This window comes from Stegostoma tigrinum, chromosome 5, assembly GCF_030684315.1.
Source record: "Stegostoma tigrinum isolate sSteTig4 chromosome 5, sSteTig4.hap1, whole genome shotgun sequence".
NCBI classification, from domain to species: Eukaryota; Metazoa; Chordata; class Chondrichthyes; order Orectolobiformes; family Stegostomatidae; genus Stegostoma; species Stegostoma tigrinum.
The window spans coordinates 36,563,702-36,590,036 of NC_081358.1; the positions used below are offsets into that span (position 1 = coordinate 36,563,702).

A 26,335-nucleotide genomic window follows, 5' to 3' on the forward strand; every position below is an offset into this window, starting at 1 on the left:
CACTTCTATTCAAATACTAAAGAATTTCATAAAAGCAGATCAAACAATCAAGTTCAAATATTTAGATTAGATTCCCTAAGGTGTGGAAACAGGCTCTTCGGCCCAACAAGTCCACATCGCCCCTTGAAGCATCCTACCCATCCCCCTACAACCCACACACCCCTGAACACTACAGGCAATTTATCATGGCCAATTCACCTAGCCGGCACATCTTTGGACTGTGGGAGGAAACCCACACAGATACGGGGAGAACATGCAAACTCCGCACAGTCGCCCGAGGCTGGAATCGAACCCAGGTCCATGGTGCTGTGAGACTGCAGTGCTAGCCACTGAGCCACTTTAATTTGAAGCCTTTTCTGTTTCCATCTATTATTCCATGCCTGCAACTGCTTCATGACTTTTGTTACATGTGCCAAACTCTCTCCATCTTCAACTGTTTGCTACTTTCTCTGCAGTCTCTCATCTCACTGACTTCTATTTGCCATCTCTTGTCACTTCTCACACTTGTCACTTACTTTCATCGTAGCTCCTTCCTCCCTATGCTCCTACTCTTCACAAGTTCTTGCTGCCCCTCAATCTACTCATCCCAGCTTGTCGATTCTCTACACTATATAAGACAAAGTAAAGTACCAGGTTCTCAACATACTATTTCATCAATGTTCAAAATGAATAAAGTTATTGGCTTCAATACAGAAATGGGAAAAGTTGTTAAAAAAAAGGGGAAAAAGACCCAAGATGCTTATTTAATTGACTTTATCTCAAGAATATTGCTGTAGCTGCAAAACCTGGGCAAGATACAACTACTAAGACACACAATATAATAGTGTCCATCATCAGTGTATGCAATACAGCCATGGCAGCTCCTGGAAGGACACAATCACCAACGAAGCAATTTGAGGGAAAATATTCCAAGTATGCTAGTGCTAAATCAGGACAGGATGCTTTCCTGGTTCGGTCATATGACCAAGATTGAAGAGTCTTGCAGTCCTGTGCATTGGAGGCAATAGACAAAAGGTTCACTAGATTAGTCAACAAAATAAGAAGGTTAACTTATGAAGAAGGTTTGACTTGACTTAACTATCCGTCCTGAAATCAAGTAGAATCAGAGGTGATCTGACTGAAATCTACAAAACATGGAGGCGCTGTTTCAGGTAGCCAGTCAATCATTCCGGGCTAAGGTATAGAGAAATTTCTTCACTTAGATTTGTGGATTTTTGGAATTTACCAGAGGGTTGCAGTTACTGCATTGGTCAAGACAGAGATTTTTGGTCTTTTAGGTTTGCGGGAGCAGGCAAAAAAATCAAGTTGAAGATCAAATTTAGTCATGATCACATTGAATGGAACAAACTTGATGAATGGTGTCTATTCCTACTCCTACCTCATTTTCTTGTGATCTTGTTCACAGGTGGTGGTCCAGGCCAAGGGACCAGCAAGTCACCCAACACTCTGATACAAGGATATTGTCAAGAGAGAACTGGAGAGTCCCAACATCTTGCTCAGTGAGAAATGCAGGCTGATGATTGACACAAATAGTGCCAGCAGCTGTGGCCAGGCGTTTGCCACAGCCATGACATGTGGTTCAAAAGTTTCAAAGCCAATGCCAGCTCTGCGAACAAGGCAATTGCTGCAATCACTCTGCATCTCTGGCCTTACAGGCATCTGCGGCGCACTTTACCTTTCCAGAATCAACTTGTTCAACCAGTTTTAAAAAATGTAGCAAGTGATTTCATCTGACGTCAGGAAGACTGAGAGGCTGGACCCCCATCATTTCTCATATGCTGCATACAGATTTGTTGCTGTGTTACCCTAGAATACAACATGATGACACTTCTAAATTGGCAAAAATTGCTCTGATGCACCTTGAGGACATGTAAGGTGCTGTATTAAATGCAAGGCGTTTATTTCCCCAATAGTAAACAAATCATTATTTAAAACGCTGTAAGCTGTTGGGCAAATTTTTCAGGCTGTTCAATAAACTAAGGGAAGAATCACACAGAATAAGTATTTGTGGTTTTATCAATTTGAACAGAAAACGCAATACACAAAATTTAAACAAACCCATAAACTAATTGCATGCATATCGGTGGCAATGCCGTGTATGTATACTTGTTTTGTTCCCCTTTATGCACAAACAGGACAAACTTTAGGAAGGAATGCATTGGAACTGATCTTAAAAAAGTACTTGAATAACTGATCACAACCTGCTAAGCAGAGGAGCAGAGGTTATCAAATTTCAGCTAGAATGAATAATTAATATCAGTGCTACCAGGTTTTAAAACTTTGCATATGTCATGTATGTATACATTATGGAAAACTGATAAAATTATTAAGCAGTTAACATTCAGAAAGTTGGTTTTGTGCAGATGTATTGAGCAGGCAGTGTCTCTGTAGATTAAGATGAAGATGCCTTCTGAAAGACATGCAGAAGTGAAAGTGTCTCCCTGGGGTCAAATCAGAATACTCTGATCACGTGTTGTGGAAAAACTAATCTGGACAGGCTTCAAAATGAAAACAAACAGAACCTTTATCTCGCATTGCTGCTCCCACATTAAAATATCTTATTGGCATGAAGTGTGTTAAGTTTAAGAATAGAACTACATCTGATTCATAGACTGCTGCATGAATGCTGATAGCCTTCTATCACTAATTTGATTTAAAAGAAGAACAAAAATCTTTTCAGCTAGTGGTTAGTGCAATCTCAGCTATGGTACAAGCAAAAGCAAATCATACATCTGTTACCTGGGGCTGTTTGTCACAGTCATAACTCATATTTGCAAACTGTCCATATTAGGTGTATTTTTATGAATGTGTGAAGGGATGCCCAGTGGAACATATAATTTAAACTCTTGATATTTGGACGCTCCTACTTGAGAAAGGTGGATAACAGTTAGATAACTCAGAATGCATTGTGCGAGTATAGCGAAGTAACTTGTGGAAGTAATATGCCAGTGGCATGGATATAAGGAGGTTGTTTCCATTTTTGCAAAAATATTCATTTTACCAAATCTGACAACTACATCAAATCGTCATCAAACTGCTAACCCAGTTAAATATTAGTTAAATTCGTTAAAATTTAATGTGATGAGATGATGGTCTAGTGATATTGGTGCTGGGCTGTTTATCCAGAGACCCAGGAACTCAGAATCTATACAGTACAGATTCAGGCCATTTGAGGCATTGAGTCTGCACTGACCCTTTGAAGAGCATCCCACCCAGACTCAAATCTCCAACCAATCCCTGTAACCTCACATTTCCCATGGCTGATCCACCTAGCCTGCACATTCCTAGACACTGTGGGCAATTTAGCACGCCCAATCCACCCGACTTGCACATGTTTGGACTGTGGGAGGAAACCGGAGCACCTGGAGGAAACCCATGCAGATACAGGGGGAACTTGCAAACTCCACAAACACAGTCGTCCGAGGCTGTGGCGCTGAGGCAGCAGTGTTGAGCACTGGTTAGGTTGAAATGTTGGGGGTCTGATTAGTATGTTCGCAGACAACACAAAAACTGATGGAGTAGTGGATAGTGAGGAAGGCTGTCAAAGGAAACAGCAGGATATAGTTCAGTTGGAAAATAGGACACAGAACTGGAACAGAGTTTAATCGGGACAAGTGTGAGATGCTGCATTTCTGGAGATCTAATGCAATAGGAAAGTATACAGTAAATGGCAGGACCCTACAGAGGGTCGAGAGGTGCAAGTCCATTGCTCTCTGCAAGTGGCAACACAGGTGGAAAAGACGATAAAGAATGCATATAGCATTCTTGTCTTCATGCGATGGATCATCGAGTAAAGAAGTTGGCAATTCATGTTGCAGATTTTAGTTTCATCCATGGCTGTGCGGACAAGCTGGTGGGAGTATTTGCTGATATCTTTAAACTTGTCTTGTTGCAATCCTGCTTCAAGAAGACCACCATCATCCTGGAACCAAAGAAAACACATGTATTGTGCCTCAATAACTACTGCCTGGTGGCGCTGACCTCCAAAATTATGAAGTGCTCCGAGAGGTTAGTCACGGCTCACATCAACTCTAGTCTCCCAGCCTGCCTACTGGCAGAGGTCTGTGGCAGAAGTCATTTCCCTAGATCTAGACTCATCCCTGAAATATCTGGATAGTATCAATATTTATGTCAGACTTCTACTTATTAACTACTTATCCACCTTCAATCTGCCTATAATCCCAACCAAACTAATCTCCGAACTCTGAGACCTCGGTCTCTGCTCCGCAACTGGATCTTCAACCTCCTGACCCAAAGAGTGTAATCAGTGAAGGTAGACAGCAGCACCTCCTCCATGATAATCCTCAACGCCAGTGCCCTGCAAGGATGCATTCTTAGGCCCCTACTGTACTCCCTGTACACTTTGACTGTGCGGCTAAATTTTGTCCAAACTCCATCTGCATGTTCACTGATGGCACCACCGTTGTAGGCCAAATATCAAACAATGATGAGACAGAGTACAGGGAGGAGATAGAGCACTTAGTGACGTGAAGCAAAGATGGCAATTTCTTGCTCAATGTCAGGATAACTAAAGAACTGATCATTGGCTTCAGGAGGCAAGGAAGAGTCATGCTGCCACACACACACACACCCCCCAATGTGCTGAGGTAGAGATGGTCGAGTGTGTCAAGATCCTAGGAGTTATGATCACCAACAATCTGTCCTGGACCACCCATGTTGACGCGATAGCCAAGGCGGCACAAAAATGCCCAATGACTCTTCTTCCTCAGGAGGCTAAGGATATTCAACGTGTCCATAAGGGCCCTGGCCAACTTTTATAACTGCACCATAGAAAGCATTCTGTCTGGATGCATCACAGCTTGGTACGGCAACTGTTCTGCCCAGTGCTGTAAGGAACTGCAGAGAGTTGTGAACACCGCCCAGACAATCACGTATAGCAACCACGGACTCCGTCTGTACTTCTTGTTGCCGTGGAAAGACAGCCAACATCAAAGATCTCTCCCACCCCAATTATAATCTTTTTCCAATCTCTTCTGTCAGGCAGAAGATACAAAATCTTAAACATATACCAACAGATTCACGAACAGCTTTTTCTTGGAACGGAACACACTGTCAAACAGGTGGTGGAAGCAGATACAATAGCAACAATTATGCAGACACAAAAATAGACAGGGAATGGGGGCATGGGCCGCGAGCGGGCAAATAGGATTAGTTCAGAATGGCATCATGGTTGGTAGAGACACAGTGGACTGAAGGACCTGTTCCTGTGCTGCATTTTTTCTATGTCCTAATTTGCTGAAATGAATTTATCTGGAAAATGTGAAAAACAATTTACGCGCATCGAGGGGTATTAGAAAAGTGAAATAAAAGTTGGTTTCATCAGAAAAGGAGCAGCTGCAAATATTTCGAGCTTTGGATCTTACTTAAAAGGAGTGGAAATAATGCATCAGTTTGACAGAACCAATATTGCCAAACTCTAGTCTCCCAAGAAACATATCTTGGAAATGTGTAATTTTGTTTTGTAGTCACATTCCTACGTGCAAAACTGAGTCAGCCACTACAGCAAATTCAACAATGTTGTAAGTCCTTGCCAATGTTAGCAGCACACTTTGATAGGAATCGTTTCTCTACTTTTTTTTAAAAGCTTTAAACAGATTATTTTCCATAAACTAAGGAAAACCATGTGCACAGAATAAGCATTAAGCAAATGTTAACTTAGAATTGACAGTGACCTTTTTGAAATACAGGTTCCACCCATTGTGTTCTTGTATTTATTGTATTTACCTTTATGGTGTGAAAGACAATGGAATATGACTGCAATAAAATGAAACAGCATTCTTGGATGTTAAATAAAGAGCATTGCTGATTGAAACAGAACATATTCATGCCAACAAAAGATAAATTCCATGCAAAGGTTTGCATTGAAGTCCCTACTGCTGGGGTGACCTTGTCCCAGTGAACATGATAGTACAATTTGAACAATACTCAAAAACATCAACTTGCACTTTACAGTAATAATGCCTTTAGGATAAACCTAATAATATATAACTTGACTTATTTCTCACCTCACTGCACCTTCAGCCAGCAATGCGAATGCCTGATGCGTCCTCACTGTCTACGATGCTGTCGACTTTAGTGTCATCTGCAAACTTACTAATCACATTCCTCTTCATCTGAACAGATTCTGTATACACACGAGGCTCGTCCGTTGGGGATGGCTTCTTTAAACATGTTTAGGATGGAAGCTAGAGAAGTGCAGCATCACGAGGATATCTGTATGCTTGTGGTAAAGTGAGGTATTGAGCTGTCCATCCTTGATGGAGATGCAAGTCTGATGGTGGGATGAAACCTGTTGATATCGTTATGTAGTTGTTTTAGTGATTCCTTGCTGCGAGTGCAAAGGAAGAAAAGTTGTTAGTATGCTTCCTTGCAGCAGTCCGTTCTATTCTGTATGATGATGGCTCCTCCTTTTGTCTGGTTTGATGACAATGTTGTGATTTGTCTTGCTGTCAAGCTCAAGCCATCAGGAGATGCATTTACTGCCCCATTCATCAGCTGCACTGACAAGGTAGCATAGAATGTCACCCAACCGCAACACACCATCTGTGCTCTCAAGACCAATCACAACATTGTCATTAAACCAGCACATAAAGTAGGAGCCATTGTCATACAGAACAGAACAGGCTACTGCAAGGAAGTATATCGACAACTAAACAACCAGGAGCACTACAGACAACTTCCTGCCAATCCAACCAAAGGGAACACCCATGAACTCAACTGAATGATCAAGACTTTTGATCCAGTTCTTCACGGTTTCCTTTGCACTCTCATCCTAGGTACTTCTCATGTGAGAGACTTCTACTGCCATCTGAAGACATACAAAGACAACAATTTGCTTCCCAATATGATAACATTTTCACGCACAAGTTCAAAGATGACTTCTTTGCTGCACAGGACCTCCGACCAATGCTTTACACCAGATGCGTTGACAACATTTTCTTCCCTTGCACTCATGGTGAGGAATCACTGAAACAACTATACAGCAGAATCAACAAGTTTCATCCCAACATCAAACCTACCATGGACTCTTCAGGATCAGTCTCATTCTTGGCCACACGCATCTCCATCAAGGACAGACACCTCACGCTACTACAAGTCCATGGATAACCTCACAATGCTGCACTTCTCCAGCTTCCACCCTAGACATATAAAAAAAAATTCCCCACAGACAAGCCCTGTGCATGCACCAAATCTGGTCAGATGAAGAGGACCGCAACAGATGCCTAAACAGTTTGAAGGACACCTCATAAGAATGGAATATGATGCTCAACTCATCGATCACCGGTTTCAACGTACCGTAGCGAAAAACCGCAATGACCTCCTTAGAAAACAGATAGGGTGCCCTTTGTTGTCCAGTACTTCCTTGGAGCAGGGAAACGATGCTGTGCTCTTCACAGCCTTCGACAGTCAACGATGACAAGGAGCATCTCACCAACTTCATCCCTACACCCCCATTTCTTGCCTTCAAACAACCGCCAAATGTTAAAACAAACTATTGTTCACGGCAAACTACGCAGCCTTCAGGACAATTTCAATCACAACGCCATGTAACCTTGTCATGGCAACCTCTGCAAGATATGTCAGATCTTCGACATGGACACTACCATCACACTTGGGAACACCACCCACCATGTGTACGGCAGATACACGTGATTTGGCCAACATTTATCTCATTCGCTGCAGACAAGGATGCCCCGAGGCACGGTACATCGGTGAGACCATGCAGATGCTGCGACAGCGGATGAATGAACACCATGCAACAACTGCCAGACAGGAATGCTCCCTCCCAGCAGGGGAGCACTTCAGCGGTGAAGGATATTCGGCATCAGATCTTCAGATAAACGTCATTCCAAGGAGAACTTCAAGATACACAATGCAGAATCGCTGTGCAGAAACTGATAGCCAAGTTTTGTGCAATGCAGAAAGCCTCAACCGTGATCTTGGATTCATCTTGTGCTAAATGTAACCCCACCATACTGCTCTTTAGCTGTAAAATCTTCCTTATTGTCCTGTTTTGATACCATTGCCTTGATAAATTGTCACGATCTCTGTATCTTAATTAGTGAGTACAGTTTTGGATTAGTACAACTTTGGTTAAACTCTTGGCATGCGACCCTTGTACTTATCATGTCATTTCAGGGATTTGGTTGTCTCTAGCTCCACCTTATTTTTACTTATTTTGTAATTATCACTTTGCTTCATTTAATTGTTTTATAGGTCATCCTTTTGCTCGCTATTCAGCTGGTCACACACTACTCCCACTGTCTAACACTTCGGATCACCTGCTGGGACTTATTATCCAACACTCCCCTTACACCATTTGTGTGATCTGTTGATCTCTCTGCCCATAAATTCTGTTTCTGTGTGCTTCTCCCTCACAAAGGGGCCACGCTCCGAAAGCTTGTGATTTCAAATAAACCTGCTGGACTACAACCTGGTTTCATGTGGCTCCTGACTAAACATTCGATGCAGAGGTGCCATTTCTCTAGGTTTGATATGCTGTGATGTGACAGTGTTGGAAAATAGGTTGAAACTTCATTTTGCTCGTTGTTTTAAAATACTTCTAACTGAGTTTGCATATACATGGTTAGATTTGTTTTTGTTTTTTGTGTAATAAGCATCTGTTGTGTGGTTAAAGAAAACCTACAGCCCCATGTGCTTATGTTTGAAAGGATGACCACCACGTTAACTAAAATAAATAGTAACACATGATCTGCCTTATACAGTAGTATTATAAGCTGATAGTATAGCATGGATTCAGATGGCGTGCGAAGATGACAATTCTCCACTGGGAAGCTCTCTTTTGAGTAAATCTGTTTTTGAGTTTCACAATAGGAAGCACAGGCCAATACCATCAATAGATGCTGTAGTCCAAAGAGTTTTGTATAAATTTAATTTGGGACGGACAGGAAAGGTGATGAGATGGATCTGTTAGCTCATGATGTAACTGGCACCATTGGGAGTGTTGACTTGAATTCAGGAAACCAGGATGTAGAAATGGGAACAGATGAGAAATGATAAAGGCAAGAAGTCAGTTGTACGGAGTAGTGTACAGGCCCCTAACAGTAACCATATGTAACAGTGGGTCAAAGAAGAAGAAATAATGGGAGTTTGTCAGAAAGGCACAATCGTCATTATGCGAGATTTCAATCCACACATAGCCTACAAAAATCTGAAGAGGAAGGGTATCCTAGATGAAGAATTCATACAGATATTTGAAATTGTTTCTCGGAACAGCGCATGCTGATGTTGACCAGAGAGCAGGCTGTACTAGACCTCGTATTGTACAAGTTAGAGTTAACTAACAATCTTAGTATCGGTGCCCCTAGAGAGGAGGGGCCATAATATCATTGAATTTTACATTCCATTTCAGAAGAGGCAAGTCCTCGACATTTCATTTCAAAAAAGAACTTATACAAGGACAGCTATGACGGCAGGAAATCACAGCTGGCTAAAGTGAAATGGTATATTTAGTTCAAAGGCTGGGTTAACCAAGATGCATTGGCAAAAATGTAAGGGAATATTTCAGAATTCAGGCAAGAAATATTTGTGAGTTTTAAAAAAAAACCCATAGTTAACTAGAAATGTTAGAAATAGTTTCAAGAAAAAATCATATTGCAGTACAAAGACAGATGGCAAAACAGAAAAGTGGAAAAAAGACAAAAAACGCCAATGTCTGACTGAGAAATAAAGGAGAACAAAAAAAAACAAGAGAAAGCTAACCAGAAATATAAAAGCAGGGGAGAGTTTCTGCAAATATTTCAGAACAAAAATCATTGAAGTGAATGTTGGTCCTACAAAGTGAAACTGGAAATAATTTAAAAAGAGGTGGCAGGTGAATCAGCAGGGCAAGCAACATCAGAGGAGCAGGAACGTTGATGTTTCGGGTCGAGGCCCTTCTTCAGAAATGATCTCTGATGAAGGGTCTCGACCCAAAACATCAACGTTCCTGCTCCTCTGATGCTGTTTGGCCCGCTGTGTTCATCCAGCTTCACATTGTGTTATCTCAGATTCTCCAGCATCGGCAGTTCCTACTATCTCTGACCGATGAATCAAACGGGCTATTTTATACTGTCCTTCATGACAGAAGGTGCAAGTAATTTGAAAGAAATAAACTCGCAGGGCTACATGGATAGAGTGAGAGAATAGAAACAACTGGATTAGCCTAGAGAGAACAGGCTCCAAAATGGGCTGAATGGTCTCCTCCATGTGCTATTGTGTCTATTAGTCTGCTGTTGTTGCTAGTGTTCGAGCAATCACTAGTTGTCAACCTTGTACCTCCTTTCCTCCTCTGCTCAACCCCAAATCCCTCTTTAAACTCCAAATCCCCAGTTTACTCTCTCCCCACTGTCCTCAGTCCCAGTCACTTTCCAACTTGTCTTCAATTCCACAAACTTCATTCTAACGATACTTTTGTCCCTTCCTGATCCTAGATATTCTAATAACCAATCCTCTCCCTGTTCAGTCTCCAATTACTGCCAATTCCTTTCCACGAAGCCTGTCAGCACTCTGCGGGTTCTGTTTCTGGGCACCCCGAAACAGTGGCCTGCAGCAGCAAGGGATGATGTCATGGAGCCAGAGACTTCTCTGCAGTGTGTGCAGTCTGAGAGAGTAGGTACAGGACAGTGGGTGTTCAATGTTCATAGCCTGATGTTTTCCTGAAGTGGGAGGGCTAGCAATCCTTGGAGATTGTTGTAAGCCATGGTATTTGAATGGCTGATACACTGCTCTTACAAGTGGACATACTTTCAACTATTTACTCAATTAGTGCCAACTAATCCATTTCACTGTTTGCTCCATAAACTGCTTATTTTTAGGCTGACATGTTAAATGGCTTGTTTCCAGCCTGTTTAAATGCCTGTGAATTGTTGGTTTCCTGTTAGTCTGGAAAGGGTGTGGGGAAAGGCTGTAACATACAGAAGCTAAACCAGAACAAGCAGCCTGGATTAGGGGAGAACAGTCAATTTAAAGCCAAATCGATTTTACATACACAATGCAATCTCAAACCAATAAGGTAACAAAATCAACAGGCATGAAATCACTAGTTGATTTTACGGGCCAGGGTTTTTCACTCTCCCCTGCCATGAATTCAGGGCTCAGGCTCGGATATGGGGAAGAGTCTGCCTGCTGTCCCATCTGAAGTTTTACAAGGGACAGAGGAGAGTCATGGGGTGGAGTTAAGGCCCATTGAGTCACTTACAACTTCAATTGATAACCATGTAAGAGTCCTTTCCTGCCGCTAGGATTGTACCTGTGACAGGACAGACCATAACATGCAAAGTACGCAGCGAGCATCAGCTACTGTCAGGCGATGGAGGAAACTAAAGCCTTCAGAGGCACATTGGGTGGCTCCAATACTGTTTACCGCTCTCCCTTTACTTCTTAAACAAAGTCCCACAGTCACCCGTATGTTCTCCCAGAAGCAGGTATAACACTCATCTAATGCCTCTGGGACTACAAAGCTACAAGCAATTGGGTGGACTGGCAGCTCTCTTGGGTAGAACGTCCTCCCAAGAAAGGGTCACAAGTCTCGTCATTGGCCCCTGGGAGCAGTGTTTCTCACTTCAATTACCAGGAGAATGGGTCAGCTCTGACATCAACATTTCGGTCATGGCTCGCCACAAAATTCAGCCATGCTGCAGGTAAATTCCCCTTCTTGATATGTGCTCTACAACAGAATTCAAATTTCCATTATTACAAAACTCCAATTATTAAATGAAACTTTTCCAAATTCTTCTTGTTTTTTTAGTATTTATTTGCTGTATAGTTCAGTAAATCAGTCTTAAATTCTCACCTTCAGATGTCAAAGCTAAGACTTCTGTGGAGTTTTGCATTTACTGAAGAATCAAAATTATCGCTCCTGTTTGAAATTTTTTAAAATGCTAACACAAATTGGTGCTCCAATTTTTCAGTATCATTTTATGTATAAACTTGGATTTAATGTATGATTTTCTACTGGGCCCCCAGAGTTTCATCGAAAACTAATTCCTTGGCTGATCTCTTAGTATTGCAATTAGGCAATATACAACTGTTATAAAAGGAAATTACCAAGTGAGGAGAGACCAGGCTAAGAAAGGATTTGCAAACAAGAACCGGAGTTTTAGAATCAAGATGTTGTTTGACTAGGAGCCAGTGCAGGTCAGTGATCCGAGAGTTTTTTTTTGTGGAATGGGATTTGCTGCAGGTTAGAATAGGGTCAGAGTTCTGGTGACTTCCAGTTTGAGGGTAGAACGCGGGAGACTAGCTAGGAGTATGTTGGAATGTTTGAAGCTAGAAGGGCTTCAATAGCTGATAAACTGAGCCAGGGGTTAAGCCAAGTGATGTCAGGGAGGAGGGAAAAAGCAAACACAAAGGATGGTACAAATTTGAGGTCGTCCCAAGATCAAGCATAATATCAATTCTGCAACTGGGGCTGTGTTACCAGAGATGAGATTGGAGCACAGAGCGAGGGAATGACAACGAGATCAGGGCCTGAAAATAACGAAGTCAAAACAATTTAACTCAACCCAGATGTCAGATCTTGCTGTCTGCAGAGTGGTACTGTTCCCCATCAAAACTCTCCAAACCAGGACAGGAGATACTGGAAAAAATGTTTCTTCCCCCCACCCCGCCAAAGAAAAGCTCGAATTTCTTTTTACCCCTTTGTAAATTGATTTATTTTCTTTATTTTGATTTTTCCAATTCTCATCCTTTTCTGAGGTCAAAGTCAGACTAGGATAGAATTTCACAGAAGCATTTGTCTTTCAATAAGTGACCTGGCTAATTAGTGTTCCTTTGTAAGACTTGACATGACTGTTGAATCACTGTTCAGACCCTCCAGTTTGTCCATTCCATGATATTTACAAATACTCTTCATAAGGAAAAGAAAACTTTAACTCAGAATAGATTTTGTTCGTAGCAGAAGTGTGAAGGAAGTATGTATATGTTAGGCTATAAAACAGGTTTCATTTCTGTAAATTTTGAGTAGAACGTGGATGCGCAATGGACACATTTCGACATTGAAGGCGGGGAAAGCAATCCAGTATTACTTTAAGTTACTTTGCCTTGAAGCATTAAACTTGGTGCAACAAAAGCATTAAAAAAAGCAACTTTCAGGAAATGTACTCTTGCTTTAAATTTGATTTAAATAGTTCTATTTAGTATCTAATTCAGTGAATCCAATCATATTCACGTAGCAGAAATAAATAAAGATTAAATCTGAAAATCTAAAACTAATTGCATCTTCCTAGTATTAATTACAGTTACACAGACAGAAATTGTTGGAAAAGCTCAGCGGGCCTGGCAGCATCTGTGGAGAGAAATAGGAGTTAATGTTTCAGGTCCACTGACCCTTCCTCAGAACTCACTGAGGTCACTGGATCTGAAACGTTAACTCCAATGTTTCTTCACAAATGCGGCCAGGGTTGCTGAATTTTTACAGCAATTTGTTTTTTTTTCCTGAGTTGCAGCATCTGCACTTCTTTAGGTTTTGTTTAATTGTAGTTACTTCTATGGAAGAATATTACAGGAATGAATGTATTATAAAGCTGCTCTATAAACAAACCCAGCTTTGGAAAACATTTCCATGACTAAAACTCCATCACCACACTCACTCAAACTAAATTATCTCAGACAGTATAGGCCATTCAGCCCCTTGAGCCTATTTTACCACTGGATAAGATCATGGCTGATCCGATTAAGACCTTAACTTCCATTTTCTCGCCTACCCTCGTCACCATTGATTTCCTCCTAGATCAAAAATCTAACTCTGTATTAACTGCATTGTGGGGGAGTCGGACAGCTTAGTTGGTTGGATGGTTGGTTTACGATACTGAGCGATACTAACAGCATGGTGGACACTGACAGGTGTCACTTTTACTTAGATAATTAGATTTCAAGTATAAAAACATCCTTCACCGCTTCTCTGCAGTTAAGCCAAGTAGTATAAATGGTTAAACTATAAATGTAATTGGGATTGTACTCATTAGAGATTAGAAGGTTGAGGGGAGATCTAATAGCAACTTCCAAGATAATGTATGGTTTAGAAGGGGTGGACGCGGGGAAGTTGTTTCCGTTAGGCGGGGAGACTAGGACCCGTGGGCACAGCCTTAAAATTAGAGGGGGTAAATTTAAAATGGAAATGAGATGACATTTCTTCAGCCAGAGAGTGGTGGGCTTGTGGAATTCATTGCCACGGAGTGCAGTGGAAGCCGGGACCTTGGATGCCTTCAAGGCAGAGATTGATCTCAGAAGGAATCAAGGGCTATGGGGAGAGTGCAGGGAAGTGGAGTTGAAATGCCCATCAGCCATGATTTAAATGGCGGAGTGGACTTGATGGGCCAAACGGCCTTACTTCCACTCCTATGTCTTATGGTAATACAATGCCTATGCAGCCAACAGTAGTTCAAGGTACTGTCCACATCTAAAATGTGGAAATGTTAATACACCAACCTGTTTACCTCTTAAAGCTACGAACACCCAACTGTTTCTGGAATCTGAAAATTCATTTTACAAAGCAGTACACACACCTCTTCTTAGCTCTGCAAAATTCTGCGGTCCATTTATACATAGTCATATTCAATCCTCGTCACTTTACACGATAGTAAAGCCTGTCGAAGTGTCTACAGCGCACCCAAGTTTTAAATGCTAAGTCAGCTTTCCACTCAAATAATTAACACTCACTCACTCTCAGTTATTGTCAGAAAACAGCCGCTGCCAGGCGGTTTCAATTAAAGGGGCTCCTTAAAACTTAATGCTGCTGGTGGTTACGTCAAAATCTGACAATATAAAATTAAAACATGAGAAAATGTTTCCAGAAATAACCTCAGCCCACACCAAATTCTGAAGTTATTTCTCATAACGCATCACAGACATTAGGTCCCCACTGATGTTACATTTTCACTATCCACTTAGGTAACAGTCAACGGGCTCTAGGGCTATTAGATATTACTGTTAATATTGTAGACTATAAATGGCTTCCTAATTCCTTTCTGGCTTTAGAATTTATAATTGAATGCTACCCAGTGTGCCATCTAGCAGTCAGTTAGAACATTCCTTCAAATGCTCCTCACAATTGACAATATGAATAGAAAATCAAAACTGAGCTTCAACATACAACTAGGTTAACAAATTTAACATCCAATTACAAAAAGAATGACACTCCTGAACCACACTGAAACAGGATTTACTAATTCTACACGTTCACTGAATGACTTACAAAATGAAATGCAGGAAGAGGTGATTCTGTTCATCCTGACACATTTTAGCATTCAGTTGGATTCAGTGTTTTGGTTTCTGTTACATTACTCTGGCATTGTGGAGCATTTCAGGAAAGATGGTAGGGTAGTAGTGATATCACTGGACTATTAATCCAGAATCCCAGTTCTGAGGTTGTGGGTTTGAATCCCATCGTGACAGATGATGTGTGAATTCAACTTAAAAAAAAAGGAATTAAAAAGCTGGGTTAATGGTAACTATGTAACTACTAACTCATCTGGTCTACTGGTGTCCTTTAGGGTAGGAAATCTGCCATTCTTACCTTGTCTGGCCTACATCTGACACCAGACTTATGGAAAAACAGTTGACTTTTAATTGTCCTTATTGACTCCAAGTGCCCAAATCCCAATTACGAACAAAGTAAAATATTTTTATCAATACAGTGTGAAGCTGGAGGAACGTGGCAGGTCATGCAGCATCAGAGGAGTGAGAGAGTTGACGTTTCAGGCCGAGACCCTTCACCAGGCCTGAAGAAGGGCCTAGGCCCAAAACAGTGACTTTCCTGCACCTCTGATGCTGCCTGACCTGCCACGTTCCTCCAGCTCCACACTGTATTGACTCTGACTCCAGCATCAGTAGCTCTTGCTATCTCTGAGTGACTTAAAACATTCATGTGCTTTTCACAGTAACATTTTATAAATTTACTTCTCACTTATTTGAATGTACCTTCCACTAGCCTGACTTATTAAAGAATATTTAGTGCACGTGATCTTTACCATCGATTACTTTACAAACCCTGATTAAAAGGGATTTCATTGTAATTTATCTCACGCATTTCTAAAATGAGCTAAAATAAAAGGTGATGTCTCTTTTTGTACTCACTTAGGACGCATGGCTCTGGGCGTTAATTTCACTATATCATAGAATCAAAGAGCTATACAACACAGAAACAGACCCTTCAGTCCAACTTATCCATTCTGACCAGATATCCTAAATTAATCTAGACCGATTTCCCAGCATTTGGCCCATATCCCTCTAAACATATACCCATCCAGATTCCTTTTAAAATGTTGTAATTGTACCAGCCTCCACCACTTCCCCTGGCAGCTTAATCCATACACACACCACCCTCTGTGTGGAAAAAAAGTTGCCCCTTTATATCTTTCCCTTCTCATCTTAAACTTATGCCCTCTAGTTTTGGATTTCCCTAACCCAGGGAAAAGATCTTGGTTAATTACCCTATCCATGCCCCTCATGATTTTAAACTTTTATGAAGTCACCCCTCAGCCCCACCCTATAGCTCAAACCCTTCAACCCTGGCAATATCCTTGTAAATCCTTTCTGAACCCTCTCAAGAATTGACAACATCCTTCCTACAGCAGGGAGACCAGAATATTGTCAAAGAATTGGAAAATATTTGGACAACAGGATTACCTTAGTTTTAAAAAGCAGGATGTGGAACACTTAGGTGCAGCATGTATTCTTCAATGCAGAAGTGATGTTATATCCCTGAAGAAAATGCAATCCAAATTTACAACAATTAATTCACAACTGACAGCTGTGACATACGATACGAAGTATATGTACTAAGTACAGGGCTAATTTATAACAGCAAACACTGAGGGGTGATCTGATACTGCTTGAAATGACAAAAGGCAAAGACAGAGAAAGTGTACATACACCAATTCCATAGAATGTAAGGCAAAGACAAGAAACCATAATCAAGAAAAAGTGAAGATCGTCAGAGAGAAAGATTCAGATACTTCTTTATCGAAAGGGATACTGGAATATGGAATGTTGTGCCACTAATAGTGATCAATGTTAAATTGATTTCAACTTTTAAAATGGCACTGGATAATTACTTGAAAACATATGTAAAAGAGTACAGGAAGAAAGTACAGATCAGTGTAGGCAACATTGATTAAAAAAAGTCAAATGGACTTCTGTTTCTATCCATTACAATATGTCATCATTACCCAGTGGCTTCATTTGATAAATATGGGAAAAGCTCCCAAAAACCTGTGTTCTGCCTGCAGGATCTGAATTTTATAGGGCACATTGACGATTTTTATCATCAGCAACAACATTAAAATATGAAGCCTAAGAAAGGTAACTTCACACCCAAGTTTGATTTATTATCACACAGTGTATCCTTATTAAAGAGTACTTAAAACCCCAGGAGTCCATTTTGTTAGGGTTAATTTTCAGTTTTACTTGTGTGCAGTCAAATTGGTCATTTGAGCATCTTCCAAGATTTTCTTTGTTCGAGTTCAATCCAATGGCTTGATGTAGTGCCATTTCCTACCTTCAGGACAGGAGAGTTGTAAGCATTCAACATAATTTCAAAAGGTTGACGCCATGGTTGATGAATCATTTTTAATCTTGTGACAGCCTTAGAGGGAACAGGTTTCAGTTCACGGTAAGTTGTCTCTTTATGGTATCTGTCTTTTTGTCCTAAGGACAAGGCACAAACATAGGGGAAAGGTTTAGTAATGTTAGACAATACTTCAGCTACTACTGTATTTAGAAGAACCAGGTGTGGAGAACAAACATATGTTTGCCTGTAATGTCCTTCCAGAAGCTTCTCAACCTAATTTTCTACCTTCTGTTTATCAGGGGTAGATAATTTAAAATAGGAAGGAAATTTCATCCAACAGCATGATTTTCAGGTGCTAGAGCCTGAACATCAGGAGGCTTCCATTTCAAAATGGCAGGCAGTTCATTTCAGCAGTTGCATTAAATTATATTTTCTATTTGCATAGGATAGATGCAATTTTCCACTCTCAAATGTGAATAGGTTAAAGGCTCCAGGCTAAATCTGGATTAAGGTAACTATGTGCAAACAAAGCACTTTCTTTTGTGTGTTTTTAAAATTGCAGTTGCTATTTGAATCTTAATGATACAGATGTTGGAACATCCTTAAACACAGCCTAGGCCGCAGTGCAAAGAATGGCTGCTTGGATGAAGTATTAGTACTTATGGAATCAAACTCAGTATAAACATTCTGAATACTGTACCAATTAGAAGAGAACAAAAGTACTGGGGGAAATTAAAGGGTCCAGTACAGCCTAGATAGTCTATACCCATTGTACCTTTTACTTCACTGATCTTACTTTTGCAAGGAAATCTTGCTAATTCAAGATCAAGGAACCGAAGATGACAAAAATGAACTGAGTGTTTTTGCCATTCTTGTATTAATTAATATTTCAGCACTGTACTACTCACAGCTAAAATGAATTTTGAAAGATAGTACCTTAATAATTAGAAAGCTCACAAACAAGTAAATCAACTGGTCTGATCTGTGAATTGCACCAAATCTAATCCCACATTTGTAATGGTATGATGAAACTCACTTAAATAGTTACCCGACACACCCATGGGATATGGCAATACATACAGCCATGCACACATTGTGGCTGGGATGGTCACTGCTATACCACTCTCCAATTTAATAAACCTATTTTTGTTCATAACCATATCTGGTCAGACCAGAGTCACTATTAGGAATATCAGCTTGCATGGTTTTTTTGCACAGAGACTAATCTTTTCTCCCCTCCTCAAAATAAATGGTTGAACGATTTTCACTTTGAATGAAGCATTTGCATCATTGTATACCAAATTGGATTGAAACAGGGCTAGTTCTGTTTCTGAAAGACATGTTCCTAATTCAATTCCGTCTGCTTCCAATGGCTGCAATTTATGCTTAGACACACACGTACAAAAAAACCGTCAATATCCAGTATATTACTCAAGTTACCAGTGTTTCACATCTATGCCTCGACAATAAGCGTTTGAAAGTCCTTCAACAAGAGTATCATAGTGAAATAACTGCACAGATGCTAGTATCCCTTCATTTACTCATACACAGAACATTGCTGTGACCAGCCAGCTCAGAGTCAGTCCCTTGAACTGAGAATCTAAATCCCCTGTTTATATTGGTCTCTTGATTGGTTTCCTAATTGGCCCGAGTTAACAACCCCAATCAAGGATCTCAGTCAACAAGGTCCACCTGGTTCTAATCACTAAGTATGGGTTAGATCAAACCTGATCATGAATATTCATTTTCCAGCAAGGCTCTTTGTAAAGGAATCGGTAGAGGGAAACATAACTAATTTTACGGTGTCAGATGAACAGTAATTTCTCCTGACAGGACATATAAACAACTTCTATTTTCAGAGCATCTTTCATATCCTTGGATTCTAAAACCCTCTATCAACAATGGCACATGTTGAATTCTAGTTGTCAGGAGAAATGTGGCAGTTATCCTGAATACAAGTCCCACAAGCAGCAATGAAAACAATGGCCAGGCAGTGACTATCACTAAAATACATGTGAAGGTATACACTTTGGTCAGGACAGCAGGGAGAACATGTATTCATATGCAGGGTCCCATTCTCTGCAAGCAAAAACAATACATTCAAGCTCTTTGCACCACCCCCCAACCCCCGCAATGACCTAGAAGCAAACAGAACCTAAAGTTGATTAATAAAATCATTCAATGAAACGGGACCCATCTGCGATATAGTGCTACTTTCCCTACCTCTGAATTTAAAGTTCCATGTTCAAATTCTACTTGCCATAGAGTCATAAGCATGGAGTCACACAGCACAGAAACAAGACATTCCAGCTCAACTTGCCCAGGCCAGCCAAATTTCCCAAACTACACTATATGTACTGACTAATGTTTTGTCAATCCATGAGATCACTACCTAACTCCACGTATTCAGATTTGCTCCACATCCATTAGCAATAGCCAAAATCTATCGATTCCAGATTGAAAATTAACTATTAACTAAGCACCAACTGGTTCCTAAGTCTAGCTACTCAATTTTGAAATGCTCCTCATTTCCAAATCACTCCATCCTGGTCTCTACTATCTCTTCAACCACTCCAGTTTTTTGAATTGGCTGTCACCTTCAATTCTGGTCTTTGGACACTTTTCTTGTCTACTTCCTCTTGCATCGTGATTACATAGCTCCTTGAAATTGGGATCGCAGGAAGACAGGGTGGTGAAGGCAGTGTTCTGTACACTTTCCTTTATTGATCAGTGTACTGAGTATCGGAGTTAGGAGGCCTGGTGGTGGCTGTACAGGACATCAGTTAGGCCAATTTTGGAATACTGTGTGCAGTTCTGGTCTCCCTCCCATAGAGAGGATGCTGTGGAACTTGAAAGGATTCAGAAAATATTTACAAGGATGTTGCCAGAGAGACTTTATAGAGGTTTATAAAATCATGAGGGACATGGATAGGGTGAATAGGCAAGTTCTTAACCCCAAGGTAGGGGAGTCCAAAACTAGAGGACATAGGTTTAAGGTGAGCGGGCAAAGATTTAAAAGGTGTTATAAAGCAGAGATTCACATCTTTCTGAGAACTAAAACAAAAACATCCAAACAGTAGCACGTCACCCTATAATAAAAAAGGAGTATGAAAAGTGCGGAAGAGATAACACAGTTTGCAGCTGGAGTAACACAGCAGGCCAGGCAGCATCAGAGGAGCAGGAAAGCTGACGTTTCAGGTCAAAAATTTTCTGGAGAAGGGTCCAGGCCCGAAACACCAGCTTTCCTGCTGTTCTGGTGCTGCCTGGCTTGCTGTGTTCATCCAGCTCCACACTGTATTATCTCTGGCTCCAGCATCACCAGTTCCTACTATCTCTGAAAAGTGGTATAACCTGCTTTTCATTAGCTTCTAGTGATTAAATGAAATAAATCCCTGACACTCACTTGAAAATTAAGAAGTTATGATTTATTTATCTAACTCTAACAGGGAACAAATTAACTAAATTATGATCAAACCAAATGAACCCCTTCTAATTACTCTCCATTCCTGAATAAAACAAGATTCTAATGGTATACTGTTCCAATATCTACAAGTCTCACTGAAATTACAAAAATAGAATTTAGTCTCTCAAAATTGCAGGCAGGTTACTTATCTTCCAGAATGCTCTGCACCTTCTCTGTCAATTCTTCTGCAGGAATATTAACCACCTGTGCTGTGGATATCATTGTTATTTAGATGGTGCTTTCTCTAATACATACAGGAAGCTTTGAGAGCCAGCAACTCTTTTTTCCTTTGGAGATGAGGGCATTAGCTCCAGCAGAAGGCAGTTAGCTCTGGGGTCTTTGATCAAATGCCCCCTTCTTTTATCCCCTTGATGGTACAATAGTATGGTGCAATATTTCTTACAATAGGATTGGTCCTGTGCTGTCAAAACCATCAGTTTCAATTTGATAGTTTTTTGGTATCTCAGTATCAAGTTCAAATTGATTGATTAAATTCAAAATCCTGTTGCCTTGGGAAAAGCTGATACTTAGCCTGCCAACTGCATGGCCTTTCAATACATATGTTTCAATTTGGATATTCTCTGTGTACTTGCAAGCTTTCAAGCTGCTGCTCACAGACATACATTTTAAATCTCTAAGCATAGAAAAAAACATATCTTTTAAAGGGACCACAGAACACTTCCTCCCACCCTTGCATTTTACAAATACCAAATTCTAACTGTCTGCCTCCCAATCCACAAGTACTCTACTCAACTTTGCAACGTCTCCCTCTTAAGAAAAAAATGAACCATTGTTATGAATAGGTTTTAAAAGAAAAATATGAAGCCACCTTAACTCCATTATATTACCAGACCCATACCTACTTGATCTAGAGTTGCACATGTTATATTAATTCTATTTACATATAACATTGAACACTACTGTTTCTATCTTAAGTAAACTTTTTTCTAAACACGCAACGAAGCATCCAATATAACATTTTCATGACCCAGAACCTGTACAATCTGTAAATTAAGTGTGTCTGTGTGACATGAGATTCCAATGGAATATTCTGGCGTACTTGTCCTTTAAACTTTCCAGAAATGCCAAAGGATTGTGATAGGTATACACAATCATCTCTGATGCACTGTTTGCAATGTAAACATTAAAATGTTGGAAGGCCGTTACCAAACTCAATAACTCTCTTTCAATGGTTAAATATTTTTTCTGGTGGATGTTGATTTTTTTGTAAAAGAACTGATTGCCCTTTCAATTCCACAATCATCCTCCTGTAACAACACAGCTCCAACAGATACATCCACTTGTATCAATAGTGACTTTGAAAGTATTGAAAAATGTGGCATGGCTAAAACTGATGTGGTGGTTAACACTGCTTTTAAGTTCTCAAATGTCTGCTGGTATTGCTCTTCTGTCCACCAAAATTACATGTCTTTTTTTTAAAAAAGTTTGTCAATGGTATCATCATGCTACAAAAGTTTGGTATGAGTTTTCTGTAGAATCCACTTAATCCTAAAAATTATTCTATTGGACTTCTATGAAGATGTAACTAGGAGAGCTGACAAGGGCAAGCCAGTTGATGTAGTAATATTTGGACTTTGTCAAATGCTTTCTGAAAGGGCCACATAAGAGATTAATGTGCAAGATTAAAGCGCATGGGATGGGGAAGTGAGAATGGATAGGAAACTGGTTGGCAGAGAGGAAACAAAGTTGCAATTAATGGGTTCTTTTCAAATTGGTAGGCAGTAACTAGTGGGGTGCCACAAGGATTGGTGCTGGGACCCCAGATATTCACAGTATATATTGATGATTTGAACGAGGGAACAAAATGTAACATCTTCAAGTTGGCAGATGATATCAATTTGGGCGAGATGGTGAACTGTGGCAAGGACGTGAAAATCTTTCAGCATGATCTCAGCAGGTTGGGTGATTGGGAAAATCAATGGCAGATGCAGCATTATTTGGATAAACATGAAGTTATTCACTTTGGAAGAAAAACCAAGAAGGCAGATTACTACCTCAGTGGCTGTAATTTCGGAGAGGGGAGTGTGCAGTGGGACCTGGGTGCCTTTGTGCACCAGTCGCTGAATGTTAGCATGCAGGTGCAGCAAGTGGTAAAGAAGGCAAATGGTATGTTGACCTTCATTGTGAGACGTTTCCGGTCCAGGAGCCGGGATATATTGTTGCAAGCGTACAGGGCCTTGATGAGACCACACGTGGAATATTTTGCGCAGTTGTGGTCTCCGTTTCTGAGGAAGGATGACCTTGCTCTCGAGGGAGTGCAGTGAAGGTTCACCAGGCTGATTCTGGGAATGGCAGGTCTGACGTTTGAGGAGAGATTGATTAGGTTGGGAATTTTTTCGTTAGAGTTCAGATGAATGAGGGGGGAATCTCACAGAGACTTATAAAATTTAAAAGGGGACTGGACAGCGTAGATGCAGGGAGGATGTTCCCGATCGTGGGTGTGTCTACAACCAGGGGTCACAGTATGAAGATTCGGGGTAGACCAATTAGGACGGTGAAAGGGGATCAAAGATTATGAAAAGAAAGCAGGATTAGGCTATTGAGTTGGACCATCAGCCATAATCGTGAAGAATGGCAGAGCAGCTCGAAGGGCCGAAGGGCCTCCTCCTGCTCCTATCTTGTACGTCTCTATGTTTCTATCAAAGCACTTCCTTCTTTGAGGATGGTCTTGGGAATTCCTCGATAGCCTTTGTCTTCATGGCCCTTGGTGTCATCTGTCCGTGTCTGACGTTGTGCACGAAGAACATCACTTCCGCCTTTGCAAATTCTGTTTTTGTCACATTTACATCCAACTTTGCCTTCTGTAGTCTTTCAAAGAGGTCTTCCAAAAGCTCCATGTGATCTTTTCACGAATGGTTAAAGATCACCAAGTCATCTACGTTAATGGCACAATCAGTCAATCCGACAACAACGCTGTTCAGAAACCTTTGAAAAGTGGCTGGTGTGTTTTTTGCTCCAATGGGCATTACTTTAAACTGATACAGCCCAGCTGAGGTTACAAAAGCAGAAATATCTTTCACTCTCTCTAACAAAGGTACTTGCCAGTAACTGCAAGTAAGCCCAACTTTGTGATGTAAGTGGCTTGTCGTACATTTTCTACACAATCCACCAGCCTTGGAATTGGCCATGAGTCAGATGTGGTCACAGTATTGATCTTACAATAATCTATGCAAAAACATCGAGTACTATCAAGTCTTGGGACCAACATGATCGGGAATCTCCATTCACTTTGGCTCATCTCTATGATGTCTTCTTGCTGCATTGTTTCCACTTCCTTCTGAATCTGTGCTGCTTTGAAGCCTATAAGGGTGTTTCATCAGAACAGCATTCCCTACATCAGCCTCATGAACTATGGTATTAGTTATTGCCATTCTATTTCTGCACAGGTCCCCATCGCACTGTAACAAGTCTGTCAATTCAGTTCTCTGTTCCTGGGACAGATAGCTCACTATGCAATCTCATTCCTTAAGGACTTCCTCATTATTCAATTTATTCTGAGGCACATCAAAATCCAAATCATATGGCTTGAGTCCTCTAACAGTAACTAATACCGGTTTCTCCGGTTCCCTTTCCCTGTCACAGTAACGTTTCAGCCTGTTCACATGATATATCCCATAAATTATTTTCCTATCCGGTATCTCTACCAGATAATTCACCTGACTTAACTTCTCAATTTGATGGGGACCACTAAACCTTGCTTTAAAGGGATTTCCTACTGCTGGTAACGGTGCCAATACTTTATTCCCTCAGGCAAACGTACAAATTTTAGATTTCTTATTTGCTTCTTGCTTCACTACACCTTCAAATGTTGTCGAGCTAATTCACTGACTCGGTTTAATCTTTCTCTCACCTCAGACACATAATCCAACTGTGAGATCTCCGACTTCGGGCTTGTCAACTTTTCCATAATCAATTTTAAAGACCATCTTACTTTGTGTCCGAATAGCAACTCAAATGCCGTAAACCGAGTCGATTCATCTGGAGCACCTCTAATAGCAAATGATAGAAATGGGATACCTTTATCCAAATCATTTCGGTAATCCTGGCAACAAGCCCTCAGCATTGTCTTTAGGTTCTGATGCCACCTTTCTAATGGTCCCTGGGATTCAGGACGGTACTCTATTTATTTATTCATTAACAGGATGAGGGAATCTCTGGCTGGGCCAGCATTTATTCCCCCTCCTTAATTGCTCAGAGGGCAGTTGAGGGTCAACCACATTGTACGTACTCGATTTAAAGCATCTGTTGCCCAAATTATCCAGGATCTCCTTAAATACTCGGGCAGTAAAACTGGACCCTTGGTCTGATTGAATCTCCCTGGTAAGTCCATAATGGGTAAAGAAAGCAAGCAACTCCTCCACAACCTTTTTTGCCTTGACATTCCATAATGGAACTGCCTGTGGAAACTGAGTAGACACATCCGTTATGGTTAGCAAATACTGGCTCCTGCTTTTGGATTTAGGGAGGGGACCTACACAATCAATTATAACCCGTGTATAAGATTCTTCAAGTGAGGGAATTGGCTTCAAAGGCAGTGGTTTTATCACTGCCTGTGGCTTTCCTACCATCTGACATGTAATACAAACATAGCAAAATTCAACCACATATTATGGCCAATAAAAATGCCTCTGTATCTTAGCTCGAGTCTTCCTCACTCCTAGATGACCTCCCACAGGTAACTGACGTGGTACCCCCTGTGCTTCCTGCTTGCATTCTACTGGCAACATGATCTGGTGAATTTATGCCCATTTCTCATCTGCACTAACCTGCTCTGGCCTCCATTTCTACCTTAAGATTTTATGCTGAAAGTTATCCTGAGGCGTTCTGGAATACATTGATTCTTTTTTCCAAGCAGGCTTTATGATAAATCCTATATTGGCTCATCTTTTTGTCGTAACTCCACTAATCTTTCAGAACTAAACACCTCTACCTCCTGAGGTTTTTACTTTACCATTTTGTCAACTAGTGTCAACTAACTGGACCACAACTCGTTCATTTCTCTCTTTTGGTCTCTCTTCTTGTTTCAACTTATGGCTGTGGGATCTTGTCACCGCACAGTCTGGAGAGAAATCAGAGTTAGTTTCCCTTCAACTCCTCAGTTCCCTGATTTTCTTTTGGTTTTTCCACTACATCTGGCATCACTGCCACCTGCGATACAGCTATATCATTTCCAGAAAGAAACTATTCCTGGAATAGCCGCTCTTTCAATCACTCCCAATGTTACTTCCCCAGTCTTGGTTGGACTTTCTAGCATCATCTTACACAGGGGAAAACTACTCCTCTCTCCATTTATTCCTCAGATTGCCATTCTCGCGGGC

At 40.9% G+C, this 26,335-nt stretch overlaps 1 protein-coding gene across 14 annotated transcripts in view; it reads right to left on the bottom strand.

The window, feature by feature from the left end:
- fam110b (family with sequence similarity 110 member B) overlaps positions 1-26,335 on the bottom strand; it is a 155,576-nt gene that overhangs the window by 34,586 nt on the left and 94,655 nt on the right. For 5 of the 14 annotated variants that reach the window (XM_059645925.1, XM_059645924.1, XM_059645914.1 and 2 more), the window contains exons 3-4: positions 17,522-17,670; positions 16,651-16,725 (exon numbers count right to left, since the gene is read on the bottom strand). The exons of 8 other annotated variants lie outside the window; for them this stretch is intronic. The gene's annotated coding sequence lies outside the window, so the exon portion shown is untranslated. The remainder of the gene's footprint in view (positions 1-16,650; positions 16,726-17,521; positions 17,671-26,335) is intronic. One more of the 14 variants, XM_059645919.1, reaches the window with a different exon arrangement.